Consider the following 25,638-nt stretch of genomic DNA (forward strand, 5'->3'; position numbering starts at 1 on the left):
GGGTCCTTGAGCTCCCTGTGGCTCTTTTCTCTCATTTTTGTGTATGGTGTGGCTATCTTTGGTTTAGATAGATAGATAGATAGATATAATTTTAAACTGAATATTTTTGTATAAGAAAGTATAAGAAAAATTACAAAGAAACTAATTGAAAATGCATATTGCCCTAGAGGGGGGAAAAAGGTTTGGCACTGGATACAAATAGTTTTTGTATCAAAGTTTTGGCACCAACTCGCTATTTTTCAAGTGATCTTAGTTAAAGCCCTAAGAACATACATGAGTTCTCACTTTGTTGCCAACTTTATTATTTACTTAAAATATTTTACAATCAAATCTGTTTTATGCCTAAAGTGAAGAGGGACTCCAGAGTCGTTTAACATGAAACAAGATTAAGGTGGTGTAAGAGGTTTTGAGAAGCAGGTTCGATAAAGTCGTGCATAATGGGGCAAATATATTAAGACTGGCATTTCATATGCGAGTTTCAATCCATATGTTCTTGGATTAAAATGCACTAAAACATTTTTAAGAGGTACCTCTTAAAGTGGTGTTCCCATGAGGGATATTTAAGGCATATCACAAAAAAATGACATAAATGTCTGATTGGGCCCCACTCCTATTTCCATAATGGGTCCCCTATATGAATGGAGAGCAAGCCACACATACACGGGCAAAGTCTATTTACTGCTATGGGACTTCCAAAATTAGATGAACCAGCTGGGACAACCTGTTTAATAAGTTTGGCAAATTGGCACATCTTAGGTGTCTTGACATCAGAAATTGAAATTTATACCTGCTGTGAGCAGGCATAAATTCACACTATAATTTGTGCCAATTTCAAGGGTATGTGAAAGTAAATCTCCTGTCTAACCCCAAACCCCTTTCTCGATATTACAGTGGCAAGGGACAGAAAAGCTGCATAATATTACGTGTGCCATAAATTCTGACTTTTTAATGCCACAAAACTGGCGCAGATCGTTTGAGGCAAAATGACAGGGTTTATGTTGGCCACTCTGATACAACCAATTTGAAGTGAATACTGAAGAGCCTATAGAGATTGAGAAAACATCCAGTATGTCTCCTTTTTGTGTTAATTAGTTAGTATGTCTTTTTGTGTTCTTCAGTGGGTGCACATTGTATGTCTTGGGCAGATAAAAGCAACTTTGTGGGCCAAGAATCAAAAATAGATTATAATTTTAACAATTAAGACAATTCTCACCAGTGACCAAAGTCAATGATTTTTCCAGTTTGGTGTCAAGCCTTTAAACCTCAGAACATAACAATTCAAAACCATATATATCAATACAATAAACTGACACATTATGGAAAAATTATAAAATTAAGTTGAATGATCAATTCAAGCCTCAAACGAGTTAGATTTCTTTTTTCATCTTTAACACGCTATTGAATCTCTCCGACGTCGATAAGTCTGATGAGAGAAAGCTCCTTATTCTCTGTGTACACATTCAGCTTCAACATGCTATTCTTCAGGATCCAAGTCAAAAGGTCTGATGAAAGAAAACACCTGCATTAATCTCTGAGTGGTAAAACATTTGATCATCAGAGCTGCTCTTCACATGAACTTTCTTTAAAAGTTCCCTGGCCAAACCCAAGAGGGAGTTGAGACAGCACGAAGTTACTGTGTTTGCTATCAATAATTATATTTGTTTTTTATTGTGTACCAGCCTCGGGTCTGTGAGATCATGCCTCCTGTAATCCTTCCAGAATAGATGACACACAGCTAATAGCGCTTTGGTCCGGTTACTAGAGGATGACTTTTACTCTTAAGATAACATTGAGTTCACAAACAGGAATGTAAAGCAATTTCTAGTTAAGTCTCTACTAGTAAAAGTTCCTTCTAACATAATGTATGTGGATTACATATATTTGCTTTACTACCTTCTCGAGAAAGCATTGGGCGTTAAGGTGCATAGCTGAAGAAATAAAGAATCAAACAATAGCACTAATATGTCTGTTTTTGCAGAGCACACAGCAGTATGTAAGAGGAGAGCAAATGTATCCAACAGGGAGCTCTTCAATAGCTGAGAACCTATTTCCTACAAGCACAAGAGGTGTGCCTGAAACACAACTTTCTCGTCCCGAGCTTGAGACAAACCATTTATTTCCTTTCATTTGGCATGTATGAAATGACGCTGTTTTTCTTGGCTGAATCTATTTTTGTCTGTAGTCTGCAGAATAAGTGATTTAAACACAGCTGCAGGTTTGAATCCCAGCGCTAGGCTGGCTGGTGTATTGACATAGGTAAAGTTGTACTGCTTCAAAAGAGCAACCTTTCTCAAGTCTTCCAAAAGAGAAGTTCCTTTCTTTGTGTCACTTAAGACTCTTTTAATTCAACTATAAAAACAAAATGGCTGCACACCATTACACATAGAAACAACAGAGCCAACAAATGGGGGCCATTCCAAGTAAAAGTGGTACAATGCCGACTATAAATGAGTCAATGGAAGCTCTTAGCGCACACACTTGATCAAACATGTGTCGGGCCCATCTACCAGACGTCAAGGTAGCTTCTGCAGATGGGTCCCTAGCACTAAATATACTGCCTCTCTTTGGACTTACCTAAGTCTAGAATACGCAGTGGTGTGCAGCCATTTTGTTTTTATAATTATGTTTGCTTCATTGATATGCACCTGTGATTCTGAAGGTTCTAGTCTAAATTCTCTTGTAGTATAAATTGAGGGTAGCGCCTCTTTTAGACTGAACACACCCATCTAACTGGAACTTCTAACATAGTACATAAGGCCGAAAAAAAGACATTTGTCCATCGAGTTCGGCCTGTCATCCTGCAAAAAAAACCTGTGAGGTAGAAGCCAATTTTCCTCACTTTAGAGGAATAAAAAATTCCTTCCCGACTCCAATCAGGCAATCAGAATAACTCCCTGGATCAACAACCCCTCTCTAGTAGCTATAGCCTGTAATATTATTACACTCCAGAAATTCATCCAAGCCCCTCTTGAACTCCTTTATTGTACTCACCATCACCACCTCCTCAGGCAGAGAGTTCCATAGTCTCACTGCTCTTACCGTAAAGAATCCTTATGTAGCTGGTTTCTACCATGCCCTGAATATTGTAGACTTAGGTAAGTCCAAAGAGAGGCAGTATATTTAATGTTAGGGACCCATCTGCGGAAGCTACCTTGACGTCTGGTAGATGGGCCCGACACACGCTTGATCAAGTGTGTCATTTATAGTCGGTATTGTTCCACTTTCACTTGGAATGGCCCCCATTTCTTGGCTGTGTTGTTTCTATGTGTATCGGTGTGCAGCCATATTGTTTTTATAATTATGTTTGCTTCATGGATATGCACCTGTGATTATGAAGGTTCTAGTCTAAATTCTCTTGTAGTCTTTTAATTCAACTACATTGTTATCTATGAATTTTGCACTAGGAAAAAACGCAGTTACAATAACAGTACTAGAAAAATGTCATAATACATAATGCTGGAGAGAACAAGTGACTAGAGGCTATTTTGATGGCTCTTGCACCACTTATAACAAAAGTGAAATACTGAATGTTGAGGCCCATGGTTCATTAAAATCACTAAGATGATTTTAATGAACCATGGGCCTCAACAGTGATCCTTTTTTAAAGGGTTTTTCTATTAGTAATGTAAAAAATGAAATTCAGACATCATATAGTACATGACAATCTCTTTCAAAGTTCACAAAGTTAGAACCAACCGTGTACCTCAAATGAATCCAGATCTCTGAATCAGACTGGTAGTCAGGGAGTTTTTTTCTGCAGCATAAAAACACATTTGGGCTATTTTGTGTATATGGCCAGCTTTTGACTGGGTTCATGGAGGCCATTTTGAGACTTTTATATTCTTTATTCTAATGGCCATATTTCTTTTGTCAGTGTGTTGTAAAAAAATATATTTTTATTAGTGATGATTAGTGTGGATTCTGCAGGGACCTAAAATTAGGTTTGTACTATCGCCCATATTTATATACATAAAGGGAATTTCAAAAACAATAAATAATGCCATGAGAAAAGGTGGTTAACCACCAATAGTGACTAATTTCAGGGCTGCCATTACTCCACTAAAAGTGGTACTGTTAGGAGCCTTGGCAAAAAACAGGCCCAAATTCTCCACTCATACACCGATAGCAGTATATTCTACTAAATATATTCTATGAGGATGAAAATGGCCTTGGAGGCTATGACTAAAGACCACAGTTGTCTGAAATGTGTTGAAAAGGTGATGATTTTCAGGAAGTAAATACTGTGTAATGGTCCTATGGATACGCTGTTGTTGCTACAATTGATATTTTTTATGGATCTGAAATAAAGAAGTTTTTTTTTTAACTCAACTGTTGCTGGCTCACAATTAATCTGTACATATGATTCTTGGAGTATATACAATATTAATTGTTTTCGAGGCAACTATTGTAAGTTGATACCATTGTAACTTGAGATCATAACTCTATCGAAACAGTTAATTGGTTCCAGAGCCCCAGAATGTTATCCTAAAGTAAGATACAATTAAGAGTAAAGGAAATTAAGCAGCTAAGTACTATAAAAAAAAAAAGCAAGTCCTATAAAAGTCGGAAATAGCTGCTGGAAGCTGTAAATCACTTTTTGTGTTGAGAACAATAGAGTCTTCACAATGTGCCAGAAAAATAAAATGGAGTCTTTCTCTACTGGCGTCTTTAGGAGCAGCTCTTCCTGAAACAGATAACGAGTAATATACGTAGAACATATAGTACCACAGTGTACTGTAAAGAGGAGCTACAAGACAAGCAATACAGGTAATTTATCAGAGAAATGGCCATGCTGTTTGGATGGATCTTCCAGTCAATTGCATGAACCACAGATCAGCAATGTTTGAGGCACTGTATGTTGAATCTGGATTCAATTACGATGGTTCTGGAAAGACCATTTCAGGTTGAAAATATTATATCCTGAGGCTATTGTAACTTGAGGGACTACTTGTATTGATTAAGAAGGCCCTTCTTCAGTCGTGAAACTAGGACCAAAGTAACAGAGGAGAAAAATACATAGAAAAATATACACTGTAGTTGCATAACCTTCAGCACGTCATAACAATTTTTAGGAAATGACACAGGGGACACAATACTATTTTCATATCTGTTTATTGAGATCTGGTCTTAGCAAAGCTTTTTCTTCCTCCAAAGAATTTGCAGACAATAAGACTATTAGTTTAGGCCTAAAGGCACATTATATTGGAAGAAAAGGCAGTGTTTGACCATATGTCAGAGGTAGGTCCATATGCTTCAATACACAAATTGTAAGTCTATTTATTGGTCAGATACAAGCATGGCAGATTTCATTAAATAAAAAAATATATAGGCACATTAATGTAAAATAAATCATATGAGCCATATAAATATTCCAACGCAATAACTTGAGTTTCTGCAAGTTTAATAAACTACTAGACTTTTCTGCCATCTGGTTAGAGCAAATATTAATAAACTGCAGTGCAAAAAAATCAATTTAGATAGAGTTTCTTTCCTTCAGAGAATTTTATTTGGCTGGCACAAGAGAATCTGGTAAAAAGTGATGCTGAGGCAGAATTTTAGCATGAAAACGACTGTTAAATGTATGCAGAGTCCTAACAAGTGTTTTATATAGAATGAAATATTTGGGAATCTTGTAAGGGTTTTTTTATACCTGGGTGGCCTGGCAGTGATACAACCAAAATGTTGTGCCGAATGTAAGACTGACAGCCCTTGTAGCTTTTGGAAAATAGAGATGGAAGTCAGGAGTACTGCAGTTCCATAATATCAATGGCTACAGCTATAATTATAGAACTGCAATTTTGAACATTATATTTAGAGTGTCAAAATTGGGCAAAAACTAAACATCGGTATGAAGATGAGTTTTAAGATCTGTAGACATCCATAACTATGTGGTAACATATTCCACAGAACTGTAAGGAGAATGCCTCCTGTGAATGATAATATTTTTAGCTTAGGAATGTAAGGGACCATTTACACAAGGCAAGGATCAAGACAGTTATCAGGTACAAAAATTTAAAGGTGGTGCGGATCACTCAACAAATGAGCAAAAAGGGCTTATGCTGGCTGCACATTGCCCTGTGTAAATAGAGAATACACTGCTAATAACATGCAAACTAAATGGGGACAAACAATCATACTAGTGATCATTCATCCCACATTTATTTTGCATCAGGCTATGTGGTGGGCCATTAAATGAGCACTGATCAACATTATTGGCCCAGCACCAATGCATTTGAATGGGACCCTAACCCTACCAATCTGCACATTAGATTACGTACTCTGAGGCTACAACAGCTGCAGTTATATGCATCCATTATTCTCTGTTAGTCCATTAGAGAACCTTTGTTGAGCGGTTGAACTATGAAAAATGAGAAATTAACTATGTTATCATTTCTGGTATACAGTTCATGAGGGGTGAGAAGATATCTTATATTTTTTGCTGGACAGTTGGTAAGTTGGAGTTAGGGTTACAAAACCATAGCCCAGTTACGTGGGAATGATGGAACAAAAGTTCTACCAACTACAAGTGGTGTCAATTGGAGGAATGCACATAGGTTATATTTCCAGGTGGTCAGTAGATGATATAATGGAGGAAGATATCTTCAAGGTTATAGTCCCTGGTGGCCAGTAGATGATGTAAATGAGACCCTTAATATCCATTTTTACCAAAGAGTGGAGATTCTTCTTACTATAGGTTTCCAGAGAGTTAGAAGAAATAGATGGCTACAATAGGTTAAAATCCCTGAAGCCAATAATGGGAGGATGCAAGCATTTTGTACAATTTTATTTGGATGGTGGGACGGGGGTTCACACTGTTTCCTATTTGGAAAAACTGACCTGTTACTTTTATTCTTCAGATCAGTATGAATACAATGATACCACATATGTATAGTTTTTCTTGCATTTTAATACTGGGATGTTTATGACTTTTTTTTTATTTTTTATAAATTTTGTTTGTGGGTGGTAAAGCAACCAAAAAATTTCGCCATTTGCCATATGGGATCAATATTTTTATATTTTAATAGTACAGGCATTTTCACATGCGAAGATGCCCTTTATGTTAAAGGGGGTGATTTGATTTTTTTAAAATATATTTTTAAAAACCTTTTTTTCTAACACTTTTTAATGGTTCCCCTAGGGGGAATCATTAGATTGCTTTACTCATATACTCCATTTGAATTGGAGTCTATGAGGATTACACTGTGTTCCTATGGAAGCTCTGTACCACTCCTGAGTACAGAGACTACCGCACACTGCATCCGGGTCACCCGATTCTAATCGGGGGAGCCAGAGCACAGCCGGGAGTGCATGCTCCCAGTCTTTAACCTCCCAGATCTTAGGGGTTTCTATGTATTTTTCTCCTGTTACTTTGGTCCTAGTTTCACGACTGAAGAAGGGCCTTCTTAATCAATACAAGTAGTCCGAAAAATTGGGAAAACTTTGAAAGTGTCCCCAAGTGCAGTCACAAAAACCATCAAGCGCTACAAAGAAACTGGCTCACATGTGAACCGCCCAAGGAAAGGAAGACCAAGAGTCACCTTTGCTGCGGAGGATAAGTTCATCCGAGTCACCAGCCTCAGAAATCGCAGGTTAACAGCAGCTCAGATTAGAGACCAGGTCAATGCCACACAGAGTTCTAGCAGCAGACACATCTCTAGAACAACTGTTAAGAGGAGACTGTGTGAATCAGGCCTTCATGGTAGAATATCTGCTAGGAAACCACTGCTAAGGAAAGGCAACAAGCAGAAGAGACTTGTTTGGGCTAAAGAACACAAGGAATGGACATTAGACCAGTGGAAATCTGTGCTTTGGTCTGATGAGTCCAAATTTGAGATCTTTGGTTCCAACCACCGTGTCTTTGTGCGACGCAGAAAAGGTGAACGGATGGACTCTACATGCCTGGTTCCCACCGTGAAGCATGGAGGAGGAGGTGTGATGGTGTGGGGGTGCTTTGCTGGTGACACTGTTGGGGATTTATTCAAAATTGAAGGCATACTGAACCAGCATGGCTACCACAGCATCTTGCAGCGGCATGCTATTCTTTCCGGTTTGCGTTTAGTTGGACCATCATTTATTTTTTAACAGGACAATGACCCCAAACACACCTTTAGGCTGTGTAAGGGCTATTTGAACATGAAGGAGAGTGATGGGGTGCTGCGCCAGATGACCTGGCCTCCACAGTCACCGGACCTGAACCCAATCGAGATGGTTTGGGGTGAGCTGGACCACAGAGTGAAGGCAAAAGGGCCAACAAGTGCTAAGCATCTCTGGGAACTTCTTCAAGACTATTGGAAGACCATTTCAGGTGACTACCTCTTGAAGCTCATCAAGAGAATGCCAAGAGTGTGCAAGCAGTAATCAAAGCAAAAGGTGGCTACTTTGAAGAACATAGAATATGACATATTTTCAGTTGTTTCACACTTTTTTGTTATGTATATAATTCCACATGAGTTAATTCATAGTTTTGATGCCTTCAGTGTGAATCTACAATTTTCATAGTCATGAAAATAAACAAAACTCTTTGAATGAGAAGGTGTGTCCAAACTTTTGGTCTGTACTGTATGTCTGCCACTCTGCCAGGTCACACAAGAACCCAGGTAACTTCTAAACAACTAAAGGCCTCTCTCACATTAGCAAATGGAGGACACGAAACAACAATGGTGTACGCATGGCAGGGTTTCAAGGAGAAAGCCACTGCTCGCCAAAAATAATATTGCTGCCTATCTGCAATATGCTGACGATCACCTGGATAAGCCAGAAGACTATTATAACTATGTTTTTAAAAGGATGAGACCAAAATAGCCTTTTTTGGTTTAAATGAGAAGCATTTTGTTTGGAGAAATAAAAACACTGCATTACAGCATAACATTGTGATGGTAGTATCATAGATTAGGCCTGTTTTGCTGCCTCTGGGCCAGGACAGCTTACCATCATTGATGGGACAATGAATTTTGTGGGTCATTTATTAAGACGGGTGTTTTAATAACCCCTATATGTGGTGGTGGATCAGCCGAAGTTATGAAGAGGCGCCGGCCTCTACATAACTTTGGCACATCTAGGGCCAGTCTAAATGTAAGCCAGCTTCCGTACATTTAGAACACTATGAATGAGTCCCCTTCCCCGCCCACGCCACACCCACTTTTTTAGACCTAGCATGAGCGGGCAAAAATCACAGAAAACAATCTGCGCCAGAAATATACGCCTAATATATGCATAGCTCTGGATAAGAAATGATCGAATTTGAGTTAAAGTAATTTTAGAACATCTGTCTGTGACCTTAATCTCAAAAGAATGTGCATTATGCAGCAAGACAAAGAACCTAAGCACACAAATCATTCTACCAAAGAATAGTAAAAAAAAAAAAGAACAAAGATACACTTTTGGAATGGTCATAGTCCTAACCTTAATCCAACAGAAATGTTGTGGAAGGACCTGAAGCTGTTTTGTATGGAGGAAATGGCTCCAAGCTGATGTGCACAACTAGGCAACAATTACCAGAAAAGTTTAGTTCCATTTATTCCTGCACAAATAGGTCATACCAGATACTGAAAGTAAAGGTTTACAATACTTTTGTTACTCCTAGACATGTGATATTGGATCATTTTGTTCAATATATACAGTTGCAAGAAAAAGTATGCGAACCATTTGGAATGATATGGATTTCTGCACAAATTGGTCATAAAATGTGATCTGATCTTCATCTAAGTCATAACAATAAACAATCACAGTCTGCTTAACCCCTTAAGGATTCAGCCCAATTTCACATTAAGGACTTTAAGTGCTGATAACTTTGAAACGCTTTGACTTATCCAGGCCAGAGATTGTTTTTTCATCACATATTGTACTTCATGACACTGGTAAAATGAAGTAAAAAAGAAATTCATTTTTATTTATAAAAAAAAATAAAAAATTTACCAAAAATTTGTAAAAAATTTCAAATTTCCAAGTTTCAATTTCTCTACTTCTATAATACATAGTAATACCTCCAAAAATAGTTATTACTTTACATTCCCCATATGTCTACTTCATGTTTGGATCATTTTGGGAATGATATTTTATTTTTTGGGGATGTTACAAGGCTTAGAAGTTTAGAAGCAAATCTTGAAATTTTTCAGATATTTTCAAAAACCCAATTTTTAGGGACCAGTTCAGGTCTGAAGTCACTTTGCGAGGCTTACATAATATAAACCACCCAAAAAAGACCCCATTCTATAAAGTACACCCCTCAAGGTATTCAAAACTGATTTTTACAAACTTTCTAAACCCTTTAGGTGTTCCACAAGAATTAATGGAAAATAGAGATACAATTTCAAAATTTCACTTTTTTGACACATTTTCCATATTAATATTTTTTTTCCAGTTACAAAGCAAGGGTTAACAGCCAAACCAAACTCAATATTTATGGCCCTGATTCTGTAGTTTACAGAAACACCCCATATGTGGTCGTAAACTGCTGTACGGGCACACGGCAGGGCGCAGAAGGAAAGGAATGCCATACGGTTTTTGGAAGGCAGGTTTTGCTGGACTGGTTTTTATGACACCATGTCCCATTTGAAGCCCTCCTGATGCAACCCTAGAGTAGAAACTCCATAAAAGTGACCCCATCTAAGAAACTGCACCCCTCAAGGTATTCAAAACTGATTTTACAAACGTCGTTAACCCTTTAGGTGCTCCACAAGAGCTATTGGCAAATGGAGATGAAATTTCAGAATTTAAATTTTTGGGCAAATTTTCCATTTTGCGGTTTTTGGAAGGCAGATTTTGCTGGACTGGTTTTTTTTTTTTTCCAATTTAGATTTTATTGAAATGTTTTGGTACAACAAAAATAGAGACGTGTGCACATTCAAACAATGTTAACAGTTCAAACACGATGTCCACAGAACTGTGTTGGGCATACACCCATCATCACATAGTACAGCTCATGAAAGAATATGAGATAGACATATCTAATGAAAACATAAAATTTCAGTAACATATAAACATACAAGACGCTGGACAAGGGGGTAGGGGGAAGGAAAGGGGGGGAAGGGTACAATTTCTACTGAAGCTGCTAAACCTGCGCATCACGAAATGCAGCTGAAGAGCGAAAGGTTTCCCACAGGCCCCAAATCCTCACATATCGTGCGGTGTCTGCGGGCGAAATGCTAATGAGATCTTCCAACCTCTGATACAGAGAAATTTCGTCAAACCACTCCTCAGGCGAAGGGGGAGAAGGGGATTTGCAATGCCTGGGGATCACCGCCTTTGCCGCCTGAACCATATATTTTAGGAGGGATTTCTTATATGCCGGGACATTCAGGACACTATCGAAAAACAAAAGAGCTTCTGGGGAGTTTTGGATAGGGACACCTGTGACCTCTTTAATTATTCTATGAACGAAGTTCCAAAAGGGCCGTAAGCCGCTGCAGTTCCACCACACATGGATCATCGTGCCTTCCTCTTTAAGACATCTCCAACAACGGTCCGATACCGTCGGGAACCATTTGTGGAGTAGTGCTGGCACTCTGTACCATCTAGATACAATTTTGTAGCTCGTTTCCTGAGCTTTGGCCGAAACCGTTGATTTGTGTGCTAGAAGGAAGCATCTGTTCCACTGGGCTGGGGTATACTGATTCCCCAAGTCCCGCTCCCAGGCTTGACAATATGGAGGAAGGCACGAGGATCGCTGGTGTATCAGTAGTTTGTATACTGCGGATATGGGGTGTAAGGTCGCTGAGGAGGAGATACACATCCGCTTAAACTCAGTGAGTTTTCTGGCCAGAGTGTGAGTTCCCCTCAGAGAGGTGTAGAGATGTTGGAGTTGTAAGTATTCAAAGGAATTGCGGGTTAGTGGAGCCTCTAAAATCTGGGCCAGGGGTTTAAGTGTGGGGCCAGAGAGAACATGGCAGAACCTGATCGGTCGGGTTCTTGAGCTTTGAAGAAAATGTTTAGAGGAGTGTCCTGGAGGGAATCTAGGATGATCCATGATTGGTACCAGAGGGCCTTTAGGGTCAATCAGTGAGGTCGAGCGGCTAATGGATGCTAAAGTTGCAAGGGTATGGTGAGCAGAGAATGACAAATGTAATGACAGTTGACGTGGAGAGCCTACTAGCCATGGGAGGGTTGAAACCGCGCACATTAAAGTATCCCTAGTAATTTGTACCCACGCCTTGGGAGAATCAGCACGTGTCAGGTCCAACAGTCGGGCATATGCTGCGGAATGATAGTATAGCCTGCAATCTGGAAGACCCACCCCTCCCGTTTCCTTGGTGCGGGTCATTATCTCCCATTTTATCCGCGGTCGGCCAGGGGCCCATACAAATTGTGTGAAGCACCTACGTAGTTGGGACCAGAAAGTAGACTGTATATGAAGGGGAATAGTCTGTATACGGTACAATAGTTTCGGCAAAAGGGTCATCTTTACTATACTAATCCTTCCAAACCAAGAAAAGTCTCGTTTACGCCATCCGTCTAAATCTTTTTGGAACTGCAAGAGGAGGGGCGCAAAGTTCAACTTATGAAGTCGTGAGAGGTCTGCTGTCAATTTAATCCCCAGATACGTTATGCCCTTAGGTGGCCAGGCAAAGGGAAAAGAAGCCTTGAGAGCTTGGGTCATTTCACTTGTCAGAGTGACGTCTAAGGCCTCCGACTTGGACATATTAATCTTAAAATTGGACCAGGTACCAAATTGAGATATTTCTCAAAGTAAGGACGGCAAGGAGATACGTGGGTTGGTTATGTATAGAAGGAGATCGTCAGCAAACGCCGCGCATTTATACTCTCGTGATCCGATCTTTATTCCCGTTATGTCCGGGTTGGCACGAATAGAGGCCAACAGGTGCTCCATGACCAGAACGTATAACAAAGGGGACAATGGGCATCCCTGCCGTGTCCCATTATGGATTGGGAAGGGGGGGAAAGGGCACCATTCACTTTGACTCTAGCGGTGGGATGTTGGTACAGTGTCAGGATCTTTGACAGGAATATCGGGCCCAAACCTATATGTGAAAGGGTCTCCTGGATGGCGCGCCAAGAGATCCGGTCAAAGACCTTTTTTGCGTCTAGGGAAAGCACCATGATTTTTAGATTTGGCATAGTGGATGATGTCGAGGGTTTTAAGAGTGTTGTCCCGGGCCTCCCTCCCCGGCACAAACCCGACCTGATCAGCGGAAACCAGGGAAGGCAGATAGGCGTTCAATCTGTTCGCCATTAATTTGGCGAAGATCTTGAGATCTACGTTTAAAAGGGAGATAGGACGATAGCTGGCACACAGGTGGGGGTCTTTTCCTGGCTTCGGAATGACCGTAATATGTGCCTCCGTGGTCTGCGCCGGGAAGGGGAGCCCAGGAGACACTTCATTGAAGACTTGGAGCATAATAGGGGAAAGATTGGAGGAAAAGGCTTTGTAAAACCTAGCCGTGAACCCGTCAGGGCCTGGGCTCTTGCCACCCGGGAGCGATTTAAGTACAGCATGAAGTTCAGTGTCCATGAATGGAGCCTCTATAGCGGCAGAATCAAGCGCAGAAAGCTTGGGAAGTAGGAGGGGTAGGTCAGGGTGACTGCCTATTACTTGAGGGGATGTTTGGGGCAGGTTGTAGAGCTTCGAGTAGAAGGAGTGAAAAGCAGCCGCAATATCAGCGGTTGTGTGGATCATACGATCCTGGGCATTTTTGATAGCGGGAATATGGGAGGCTGCCAGTCTCCCCTTTAGAGCCCTCGCCAACATACGACCACTTTTATTCCCGTATTCGTAGAATTTACTCCTGCAAATTTGCACCATACGTTTATAGGAGACCTCTAGGAGGCGCTTAGCTTCCATACGTGCATTCTGGAGATCATGCAGGGTTTGCAGGGTAAGTGCTTGTTTGTGGGCAAGTTCCAGGGAAGTGACTCTTTGTAGAGCAAGCTTAAGTGAATAGGCTTTCTCCCTCTTGAGACGGGAGCCATGCTTAATGAGTACACCTCGAAGAACACACTTCAAGGCCTCCCATCGGATTGGTATTGGGGTAGAGTCCTCCTTATGATCTGATAAGAAGTTTGTTATACTGCCAGCCAGGTCAGCAGCGCACCCCGTGTCAAGAAGGAGACTTTCATTCAATCGCCACGTCCATTCCTGTCTAGAGAGGAAGGGCAAATTCAAGGAGCAGTATATGGGGGCGTGGTCAGACCAAAGGATAGTTCCTATTTGCGTGGAGTCAAGCCAGGATAGGGCCGATTGCTGGATAAGGATATGATCAATACGGCTATATGAGCCATGGGGGGCGGAATAAAAGGTGTAATCCTTATCAACTGGGTGCTGGATCCGCCAGGCGTTTTGTAATTGTAATTGGAGCAGTGCCCGTTTTACCTTTTTAATGGTGGGATATGTGAGGGAGGCACGTCCAGTCGAATTGTCAAGTGTCGGGTCAAGCGTCAGATTAAGGTCACCACATAAGATAACTGTCCCCCTGAGCAACGGTATGACACTATCAATGAGGTTTACAAGGAAGGGAGCTTGATTTTGGTTAGGGGCATATACATTAAGGAAGGTCAATTCCTGGCCTCCAATAAGTAATGTGAGGGCTAAATATCTCGCATCTGAGTCGGCAGTACAACCCAGCACTTGATGGGGTAAAGACTTGTGGATCGCTATGGCGACGCCTTTGGTCTTATTCACCGCATTATTTGCAAAGTGCCAGGTGGTGTAGTGTCGATGTCGTATGTTCGGGGCGCTACCCTCCTTAAAGTGCGTTTCTTGGAAACAGACAATATGTACCTTTTGGCGGTGGAAGTGATGAAGTACCTGGGCCCTTTTTTCGGGAGTGTTGAGACCTTTCGCGTTGAACGATGCAATCTTCAGAGATCCCATTGCTGTGGGGGGAGGGGGGAAGGAAAAAAACACAAGGGATGCACGGGGAAACGACCGACAAAAAACAAGGGAAAAAACAAACAAAAAAAACAACAGTTAGAAGTAAACAAACAGGAGGAAAACCCTGCAAGAGGGAGAATAAAGTGGTTTTATGTGACCCGAAGGTCCAAAGGGACTGTCACTTGGAGAAGACACCCCAAGGGAGAGTCCCTACCTATTTGGGGGAGAAAGTGTCAGCCGGACAGGAGCTGACCCTCCACAACACCAGTGGATGCAAATGTAAACTTATAAGCACCAGCAGATATAGAGCAAAAAGACAGATAAAGAGGATGGGCAAATAACTAAGAACCAATAATGAGCATTCAGCCCGTTAGAGCTTTAGTAGTCCCGGGCAGACAAAGCAGGAAGCCCTTCAGGTGACAAGGCGAGGTGAGGATCTGCGGCTCGAGTAGTCTGCTCCCTTCTGGCGTCGTCCTCTTGAGGCCTGAGCAGAAGAATTGGACGCTTTATCAGCAGGCAGTGGACGCTGTCGCCCCCTCGATTCAGAGGCAGGCGGGAGGAGGGAAGGCCAGGGTCCCAATTCAACCGGTGGCAAGTCCAGCTGCTGTAGAAAGTGGGGAAGATCTGCAGGGTCCTGCAGGGTCCCGCAGGGTGACGACTTGATCTTTAGGGCCCGCAAGCAGAGCAAAAGGAAAGCCCCACCGGTAAGGGATGCTGCGCTCTTTGAGGAGGTGCAATAGTGGGCGCAAAGCAGCACGTTGAGCCAGGGTGTAGCGGGATAAGTCCTGTAGCAAGATAAAGGGGACACTGTCGTAGGACAGAGACGACATCTGTCGGGCCTTGAGCAGGATCTGATCTTTGACGGCATAAAAGTGGACTCTGCAGATGACGTCCCTTGGTTTTGAGGGATCAGGGTTGGGAGGTCTCAATGCCCTATGGGCTCGGTCGATTTCAATGCTGGAGCTTGGTGGACTTCTAAGGAGGTCATTGAAGATTTTTACAATGGTAGATAAGAGAATCGCCTGTGTTATTGACTCAGGGAGGCCTCTGATCCGAATATTATTGCGGCGACTCCTATTTTCGACATCATCCAGATGGTATTGCAAGGCGTGTAGCTGTGCATCGTGGTATTGTAGTTTATCTTTCAATACCTGCACATCTGCAGACAAGGAAGCATGTTCCTGTTTAACAGTGTCCACCTTTGTATCAATCAAGGCCATCTCAGCGTGTACTTGTGTGAATTCCTTTTTACATTCTTGTAAAATGTTAGCTGCAAAACTAGAAAGGTCTGCCTTGGTGGGAAGTGAGCACATCAGGGTGCGTAAGTCCGCCATGGTAGGTGGCCGAGAGTCCTCGTCCTGTAGAGGAGCATGGGGCACAGATCTCTGGGGCAAATGTGGAGAACCCCACGAGGCTGCACGGGCAGATAAAGCGGTGCCATCACGGCGTGAATGGGACCCGTCCCACGACGAGCCTGTGGACCAGTGCAGGGAGTTTGCCAGGGACGGCTCAGGAGAGCGAGATAGAGGAGGCTCCCGGGACTGTTTTTTTTTTTACATCATGTCCCATTTGAAGCCCCCCTGATGCACCCCTAGAGTAGAAACTCCAAAAAAGTGGCCCCATTTTAGAAACTACGGGATAGGGTGGCAGTATTGTTGGTACTAGTTTAGTTTAGGGATTTTTTGTTGCTCTATATTACACTTTTTGTGAGGCAAGATAACAAGAAATAGCTGTTTTGGCACCGTTTTTATTTTTTGTTATTTACAACATCCATCTGACAGATCATGTGATATTTTTATAGACCAGGTTGTCACGGATGCGGCGATACCTAATATGTATACTTTTTTTTATTCATGTAAGTTTTACACAATGATTTCTTTTTTGAAGCAAAAAAAAACGTTTTAGTGTTTCCATAGTCTGAGAGCCATAATTTTTTCAGTTTTTGGGCGATTACCTTGGGTAGGGTATGATTTTTGCGGGTTGAGATGACGGTTTTATTGGCACTATTTTGGGGTGTGTGTGACTTTTTGATCGCTTGCTATTACACTTTTTGTGATGTAAGGTGACAAAAAATAGTTTATTTAGCACCGTTTTTATTTTAAATTTTTTACGGTGTTGATCTGAGGGGTTAGGTCATGTGATATTTTTATAGAGCCGGTCTATACGGACGCGGCGATACCTAATATGTATACTTTTTCTTTATTTATGTAAGTTTTACACGATAATATAATTTTTTAAACAAAAAAAAACAATCATGTTTTAGTGTCTCCATATTCTGAGAGCCATAGTTTTTTCAGTTTTTGGGAAATTATCTTAGGTAGGGTCTCACTTTTTGCGGGATGAGATGACGGTTTGATTGGCACTATTTTGGGGTGCATATGACTTTTTGATTGCTTGATATTACACTTTTTGTGATGTAAGGTGACAAAAAATTGTTTATTTAGCACAGTATTTATTTTTTATTGTGTTCATCTAAGAGGTTAGGTCATGTGATATTTTTATAGAGCCGGTCGATACGAACGCGGCGATACCAAATATGCATACTTTTTTTTAGATATTCATATAAGTTTTACACTAGAACAGCTTTTTTCCAAACAAAAAAAATGATGTTTTAGTGTCTCCATATTCTGAGCCATAGTTTTTTTTATTTTTTGGGCAATTGTCTCAGGTAGGGGCTCATTTTTTGCGGGATTAGGTGACGGTTAGATTGGTACTATTTTGGTGGGCAAACGCCTTTTTGATCGCTTGCTGTTGTACCTTTTGTAATGTAAGGTGAAAAATGGTTTATTTAGCAAAGTTTTTATTTTTTATTCTTTACGGTGTTCATCTGAGGGGTTAGGTCATGTGATATGTTTATAGAGCCGGTCGATACGGATGCGGCAATACCTAATATGTATACTTTTTTCCCCCCCTATTTCTTACCAATTTTTTTTTACTTTATTTGGGGAAAATGACATTTTTGGGTTTTTTTTACTTGAAACTTAAATTTTTGGGGGGGAATTTTTATTTTTTTTAACTTTTTTTTTAACTTTATTTTTTGTCCCACTTTGGGACTTGAACTTTGGGGGGTATATTCCTTTACAATGCATTCCAATACTTCTGTATTGGAATGCATTGGCTGTATGAGTAATACTGTGTGTATTACTGATACAGCTTCCGGTCTGTGAGATCCAGGGGTCTGGATCTCACAGGCTCGTCACCGGAAAGGCAGCGCGCTGCCTTCCATGCCATCGGGTCCCCCCTACAGCCGCATGGGGACCCGATGGCACCACTGACCACCGCCGCAACCGCAGGTAAAAGCCGTAAACCGCAGGAATTGACCTGCGGTTTTCGGCGATTGCCGATACGGAGGGGGTCCCATGACCCCCCCCCCCCCGGCATTGTGACAGAATGCCCGCTGAATGATTTCAGCCGGCATCCTGTCACAATTAACTCCCACCGCGCCGCAATCGCAGTTTAAACCCATGATGTACTGGTACGTCATGGGTCCTTAAGGACTCGGGAAGCATGCCGTACCGGTACGTCATGCGTCCCTAAGGGGTTAAACTAATAACACACAAAGAATTAAATGTTACCAGTGTTTTTATTGAACACACCATGTAAACATTCACAATGTAGGTGGAAAAAGTATGTGAACCCTTGGATTTAATAACTGCTTGAACCTCTTTTGGCAGCAATAATTTCAACCAAACGTTTCCTGTAGTTGCAGATCAGACGTGCACAACGGTCAGAAGTAATTCTTGACAATTCCTCTTTACAGAACTGTTTCAGTTCAGCAATATTCTTGAGATGTCTGGTGTGAATCGCTTTCTTGAAGTCATACAACAGCATCTCAATCAGGTTGAGGTCAGGACTCTGACTGGGCAACTCCAGAAGGACTATTTTCTTCTGTTTAAGCCATTCTGTTGTTGATTTACTTCTATGCTTTGGGTCGTTGTCCTGTTGCAACACCCATCTTCTGTTGAGCTTCAGCTGTTGGACAGATGGCCTTAGGTTTTCCTGCAAAATGTCTTGATAAACTTAGGAATTCATTTTTCCTTCGATAATAGCAATCTGTCCAGGCCCTGACGCAGCAAAGCACCCCAAACCATGATGCCCCCACCACCATACTTCACAGTTGGGGTGAGATTTTGATGTTGGTGTGCTGTGCCTCTTTTTTTCCACGCATAGTGTTGTGTGTTTCTTCCAAACAACTCAACTTTGGTTTAATCTGTCCACAGAATATTTTGCCAGTACTGCTGTGGAACATCCAGGTGCTCTTGTGCAAACTGTAAACGTGCAGCAATTATTTTTTTGGACAGCAGTGGCTTCCTCTGTGGTATCCTCCCATGAAATCCATTCTTGTTTAGTGTTTTACGTATCGTAGATTCGCTAACAAGGATGTTAGCATATGCCAGACTTTTGTAAGTCTTTAGCTGACACTCTAGGATTCTTCTTCACCTCATTGAGCAGTCTGCGCTGTGCTCTTGCGGTCATATTTACAGGACGGCCACTCCTAGGGAGAGTAGCAGCAGTGCTGAACTTTCTCCATTTATAGACAATTTGTCTTACCGTGGACTGATGAACAGCAAGGCTTTTGGAGATACTTTTATAACCCTTTCCTGCTTTATGCAAGTCAACAATTCTAAATCGTAGGTCTTCTGAGAGCTCTTTTGTGCGAGGCATCATTTACATCAGGCAATGCTTCTTGTGAAAAGGAAACCCAGAACTGGTGTGTGTTTTTTATAGGGCAGGGCAGCTGTAACCAACACCTCCAATCTCATCTCATTGATTGGACTCCAGTTGGCTGACACCTCACTCCAATTAGCTCTTGGAGATGTCATCAGTCTAGGGGTTCACATACTTTTTCCACCTGTACTGTGAATGTTTAAATGGTGTGTTCAATACATAAAGCAGCAACCATGAGAACACTGGAGTGTATAAGAAAATTAAAAGGTAGGCTCTAGAGAAAGCGTAAAGCTTCCTTTCAGACTGGGTCAGTAATATGTTTTATCTGATGTGACCTTTCCCTTAGCAGCATTACACTTTGGACGTGCATAGGAATATCACCGCCCTTCACGTCTTTAGTGTTGTGCGGTGGATTGCAATTGATGGATGCACGGTTGCTATATGAGCCCCATATATTGATGCTGCTATCTGTTAGTACACTAGTCCCCTGTGGTCTGGAGCCTACCTTTTAATTTTCTGATACACTCCAGTGTTCTCATGGTTGCTGCTTTATGTATTTTAGAATATAATTAATGTGATGTACATGTATTTCTATTAAAGTATTTATTTTAAATATTTACTTGCGTGGTAGCTCTGAAACAAATTCCAAAGCATCCAAAACTGCTTAGATCCAAAACACATATTTTCTTCCTTCTTTTTTCCCCTCCCCCTCCTCCCTTTTTTTCTTTTATCCCCCCCAAAATACAAAAACAAAACAAAAAAAACTGTCTTTTCTCTTTCCGTCCACTCTTTATTCCCTCCCTCACTGTCACCTTATAACCCCAGTCCAATCCCCTCCAAATTCACCAACCATCTCTTCCAAATTTCAATAAACAGCTCATTTTTTTAATCGGTGACTACGGTTAGTTTCTCACAAAACAAATCCGACTTCACAGAGTTCTCCCTAAACTTTAAAGAGAGGCTCTTTTTTGCATCCAAAATTTAGCAATGCATCTTACAGCTAGGAACAGGAGTTTAGAGGCTATTACTTGGTATAAGTACAATTTAATAGTAGTTTATAGATTATTGAAATCCTTTTTTTACCTTCACACATTCCTATAATGCTAGTCAACTGAGGGGGTAATGTCTGAAGATCCTCCTTTCCCCTCAGGCACGTTTTCATAGCATGTTGTAATTGATAATAATACAAAATAAAAGATTCAGGAATATCATATGCCCTGCTAAGCTCCTGAAAATAAATCATCTTATTGTTGTTCCATACCTGACCCAGTTTATAAATCCCTCTCTTACTCCATACTGAGGTATCTAACCTGACCAGGTCTTTTATCATGGGGTTATTCCATATTAACGTATCCTTATGTAAGTCTGGAGCTCACCACATCCTTTTCAAAGAAGTCCAAATTTTGTACATCAGTAACATAGTTGGAGATTTATCTGTCCATTTTTGAAGGTGAAATCTTGCATCTAGAAGCTGGCATATACCCACCTCTCTCAACCTCGGGGGATAGGTAAGCAGGATAGAACAAAATAGTTGGGAATTCCCTCAATCTAAACAGTTCTTCAGTTGACCCGGCAAGCTATATAACCTAAGATCTGGAATAGACAAACCTCCTTGGTTCCGGGGATATCTTAGCTTTTGAAGTCGCATTCTCGGTTTATGACCTCTCCAGATCAGGTCGGACAGCCACCCCTCCAGTATCTTAAAATTTTTATCTGGGATTGCCACCGGAGCACTCCATAAGATGTAATTTATAAGAGGTAGTAGGCAAATTCTAATCAAAGCTATCCATCCTGACATGGAGAGCGGCAACTTTTTCCATATCCTAACTTTCTTTTTAATTTTCCTTATCATAGGAGTTACATTCTGATTAATGAATTCTCCTGGTAGCACGGACACCACTATCCCCAAAAATTTCACTCCTCCTTGCTGAATTATTTTTAACGGGGCAGGAACAAAGTTGCCTATAGGGTCTATGGGGATACATGCAGACCTATCCCAATTTATTTTCAGACAAGCTACAAGTCTATATTTTTCAAACACCTCGAAAATTCTTGCTAGAGATCCGTGGGAGCCCACAAACAACATCAGGTCATCCGCGTATAACGCGATCTTTTCTTCATGCAAACCAAACTTAAAACCAACTATGTCTTTGTCCTGTCTTATTCAAGATGCCAAGGGTTCCAAAGCAATTGCGAATAGCAGAGGGGATAAAGGGCATCCTTGCCGTACCCCCCTCTGAATCCGAAATGGCTCAGAAACCAGACCATTAAGGGCTACTCTAGCTCTTATATCAGAATATAACAACTTAATCCACTGAATAAAATGTGGTCAGAATCCCAATTTTCCCAGGGTCTCAAAGAGAAAGGGCCATTCTACTGTATCGAAGGCCTTGGACACGTCGATCGATAACAGGAATCTCTGACACACATTGTCCGACTTCAACTGCATATTCAGATAACATCTTCTCATATTAATCGAAGTAGATTTCCCCGGAATAAATCTGGTTTGATCTTCATGAATATTTGTAGTAATGACCGACTTTAGTCTGTGGGCCAGTATTTTAGATAGTATCTTGCAATCTGAATTTATTAGGGAAATCGGGCGATATGAGTCCAATAGACTAGGGTCCTTTACCTTCTTCAATATTAAAATAATAAGTGCCTCACTCAAAGACTCAGGAAGAAGATCCCTTGCACATTTCCCACAATCTCCTGGGGAAAACCTTCTGAAGCATAACATAAATCTCATAGGGGAGTCCATCTAGACCCGCAGATTTGTTTAATGCTAATGACTTAAGGACCATGTCTTTTTCCCAAACCGAAATCGGGCCTCCAAAGCCTCCCGCTGCTCCCTCTCCATTTATCTGATTCAGGAAACCCTAAACATCTTTTAACTCTCCCGAAAATTCCGTTTTATACATATCTTCGAAAAAGTCTTTAGCGAGTAAAACCTTGTCTATATCATCACTACATACCTGACCCTGCAGATTTTTTAAACCAAAGGTTTTTTGGGCCTTAATCAGGGCTGCTAACCTTTTACCAGGGAGATGGCCTTGTACATAGTTGGAACATACCTGATTTTGTTTTTTCCTCTCTGCTTGTAGGAGATACACATCTTCTAACTTATTTTGGTGTTGCAGCCAACTCTCATATAAATCTAATTTGGGATCTCTGATAAAATCTTGCTCTTTAGTAGAGACTATTTCCTCCAGTTCTCTAATATATTTATCTCTGCTCTTTTTTTTGCCTAACTATATGCTTTAAGAGTAGCCCTCTAAGGAATGCCTTACCAGTATCCCAAACAATGTCCACAGGGGAGGATCCCTTGTTTCTTTTAAGAAAAACTCCTCCATTTCCTCCAGAATTTTCTCCTGTGCTTCTTTAACATCTAAAACCTTTACATTTATTTTCCACCTATTTGTATTTCCTAAAACCTCCTCCCTCAAATCCACTAATAAAGGACAGTGATCTGACACCCCTCTCTGGGAGTATTTAACATTCTTAATATGATGAAGTGCACCTTCATTAACTAGTGCTAAATCAATACATGAAAATACCCTATGTGTTTTTGAAAAACATGAAAAACTCCTTTTCAGCGGATAGAGACGTCTCCAAATATCGAGCCATACAAATTCTAAAATATACTTACAAATTTTTTATCCTATAAGCCCCTTTTTAAGTTCCCCTACCCTACATCTGTCCAAAGTTTCATCCAAAACCGTGTTAAAATCACCAACAATCAAAAGTGCCCTATTACTTTGATTCATCACGAGTTTGTGAATTTTTAACAAAAAAATAGGAGAAATAGGAGGGGGGATATATACCACCGCAAGAAGCCATAGTTTATTATTCCAGAGAAAATCTAAAACAACAAAACGTCCTTCAGGATCAATTATCGCCTCGTTTATCTGTATATTTATAGATCTGTAGATCAGAACACTGACCCCCTTGGAGTATGAGGAGAAAGTCGAATGATACGCATATTGGACCCATGGTTTTTCGATGGAGGTGCAATTTTCCTTTAGTAAATGTGTCTCTTGGAGACAAATGATAGCAGGGAGTGATCTATTTAATAAGTTAAAGACCGCTAGCCTCTTAGTTCCTTTTCCTAAGCCTCTAATGTTCCATGAGAGTATACGCATAACATTTCAGTGCTTATTACTATGTATAAGAAACCTTTCCTGTCTCCCCGACCCGTGTGAGAGGGGGAGAGGAGAGGTAAAAGGCAAAGCAGAGAGAAGGCAGAGAGATGGACAAACACAGAAAAGAAAAGAAAACAACACTTGCAGCAGAAGAAATACTCACTTCTAGTACTCTAACCACGCATTATACTCCCCCCCCCCAATTTCAAAATATATATAAAAACTTTATACGTATCTTCCCATACAATACGTAATTTAACAGGAAACATTATAGAGTATTTTATTCCCTTCTGACGGAGAATCTTTTTAATCTCAATGAAATAACTACGTTCCTTCATCGTCTCTCTAACGCAATCCGGAAAGATCATAACCACACAGCCATTAAAGTCCAGGCTTCCCTTTTTCCTAATTCTGCACATAATTTCATCTTTGTCTTTAGACATCAGCACATTTATCAACATGACTCTAGGTCTCTTCCCAGGGTGAGGTGGTCTAAAGGGAACTCTATGGTCCCGCTGAACAAAATCGTTACAACCAGAAATGTCTTGACCTAGTTTATCTCTGAGCCAGTTTTGGACAAAGCTAATTGAATCTTGACCCTCCACACCCTCGGGCAGGCCTACACATTGTAAATTAAGCCTCCTTGATCTATTCTCTATATCAACAAGTTTCTTCCTTATTTTCCTTCTTTTTTTTTTTCTCTTCTTTCCCTTTCCTTTTCTTTTTCCCCTTTTCTTTCCTTTTTCTTTCCTTTTCTTTCTTTTTTCCCTCCTCCCTTCTTCTTTTTCTCTTTCCTTTCCTTCTTTCTCTTTCTTTTTGGTGGTCTAACTAATCAATATCACCCCGAGCACAGTAACGAAATCACAAAGATAGTGGCAGAGTCACAAAGGTGATTAAACACTGAATAAACAGCGCTCCTTGATACTAAACACAGCACTAACTGGCTTAGGGATCTCACCCAACCTGCTGGTACCAGCCGTCCTCTGAACACAAAAAAGAGCTTGAACTGGGGGCCTCTCGTGGAATCAGGAACTCCAGCTGCTGACCAAGAGACACCTATAGCAGCCGCGACACCCCTCTATCCCGAAGTTGAGAGCCTCATCAGATCCAGCCAACCGCAGCACCCTCCAAACTCATAAACTCCGCCAGAAGATCATCAAGGGGGCCAAACATCTCCGCAGCTACAGCTGACCTCACCGCTGCATTCCACGTGCAGCCGAGCATGTCGTCCTGCCGGCAAAACCCCACGCTCCTCCGTCCATCCAGGTAGACTATTGCTGGTATCGGGACTCCACCGCTAGTCAGGGGTTACCGCTCCCCCCGGAGTCAACCATAGGCAGGAATCAGGGAGAACCAGGACACAGCAGCCCAGCACTAGGCATAGGCATTCAGCGTGCAGACAAACATCACTGGTTGCCGTAGGAAGAAGAAAGCCCGAGAAGCCAAAAGGGGAGGGAGGGAAGCGGCGCACACACCAGCGTCCACCTACATGCTCCGCCCCCCTTTAAGTGTGTTATTAGTTTAGCACGTTCCATGTGCAGCCGAGCATGTCGTCCTGCCGGCAAAACCCCACGCTCCTCCGTCCACCCAGGTAGACTATTGCTGGTATCGGGACTCCACCGCTAGTCAGGGGTTACCGCTCCCCCCGGAGTCAACCATAGGCAGGAATCAGGGAGAACCAGGACACAGCAGCCCAGCACTAGGCATAGGCATTCGGCGTGCAGGCAAACATCACCGGTTGCCGTAGGAAGAAGGCAGCCCGAGAAGCCAAAAGGGGAGGGAGGGAAGCGGCGCACACACCAGCGTCTGCCTACATGCTCCGCCCCCCTTTAAGTGTGTTATTAGTTTAAGCAGACTGTGATTGTCTATTGTTGTGACTTAGATGAAGATCAGATCACATTTTATGACCAATTTGTGCAGAAATCCATATCATTCCAAAGAGTTCACATACTTTTTCTTGCAACTGTAAGTGACCATGTCTAATACTTTTGACTCACTTGT

The sequence above is a fragment of the Bufo gargarizans genome, chromosome 3 (assembly GCF_014858855.1).
Source record: "Bufo gargarizans isolate SCDJY-AF-19 chromosome 3, ASM1485885v1, whole genome shotgun sequence".
Classification (NCBI taxonomy): Eukaryota; Metazoa; Chordata; class Amphibia; order Anura; family Bufonidae; genus Bufo; species Bufo gargarizans.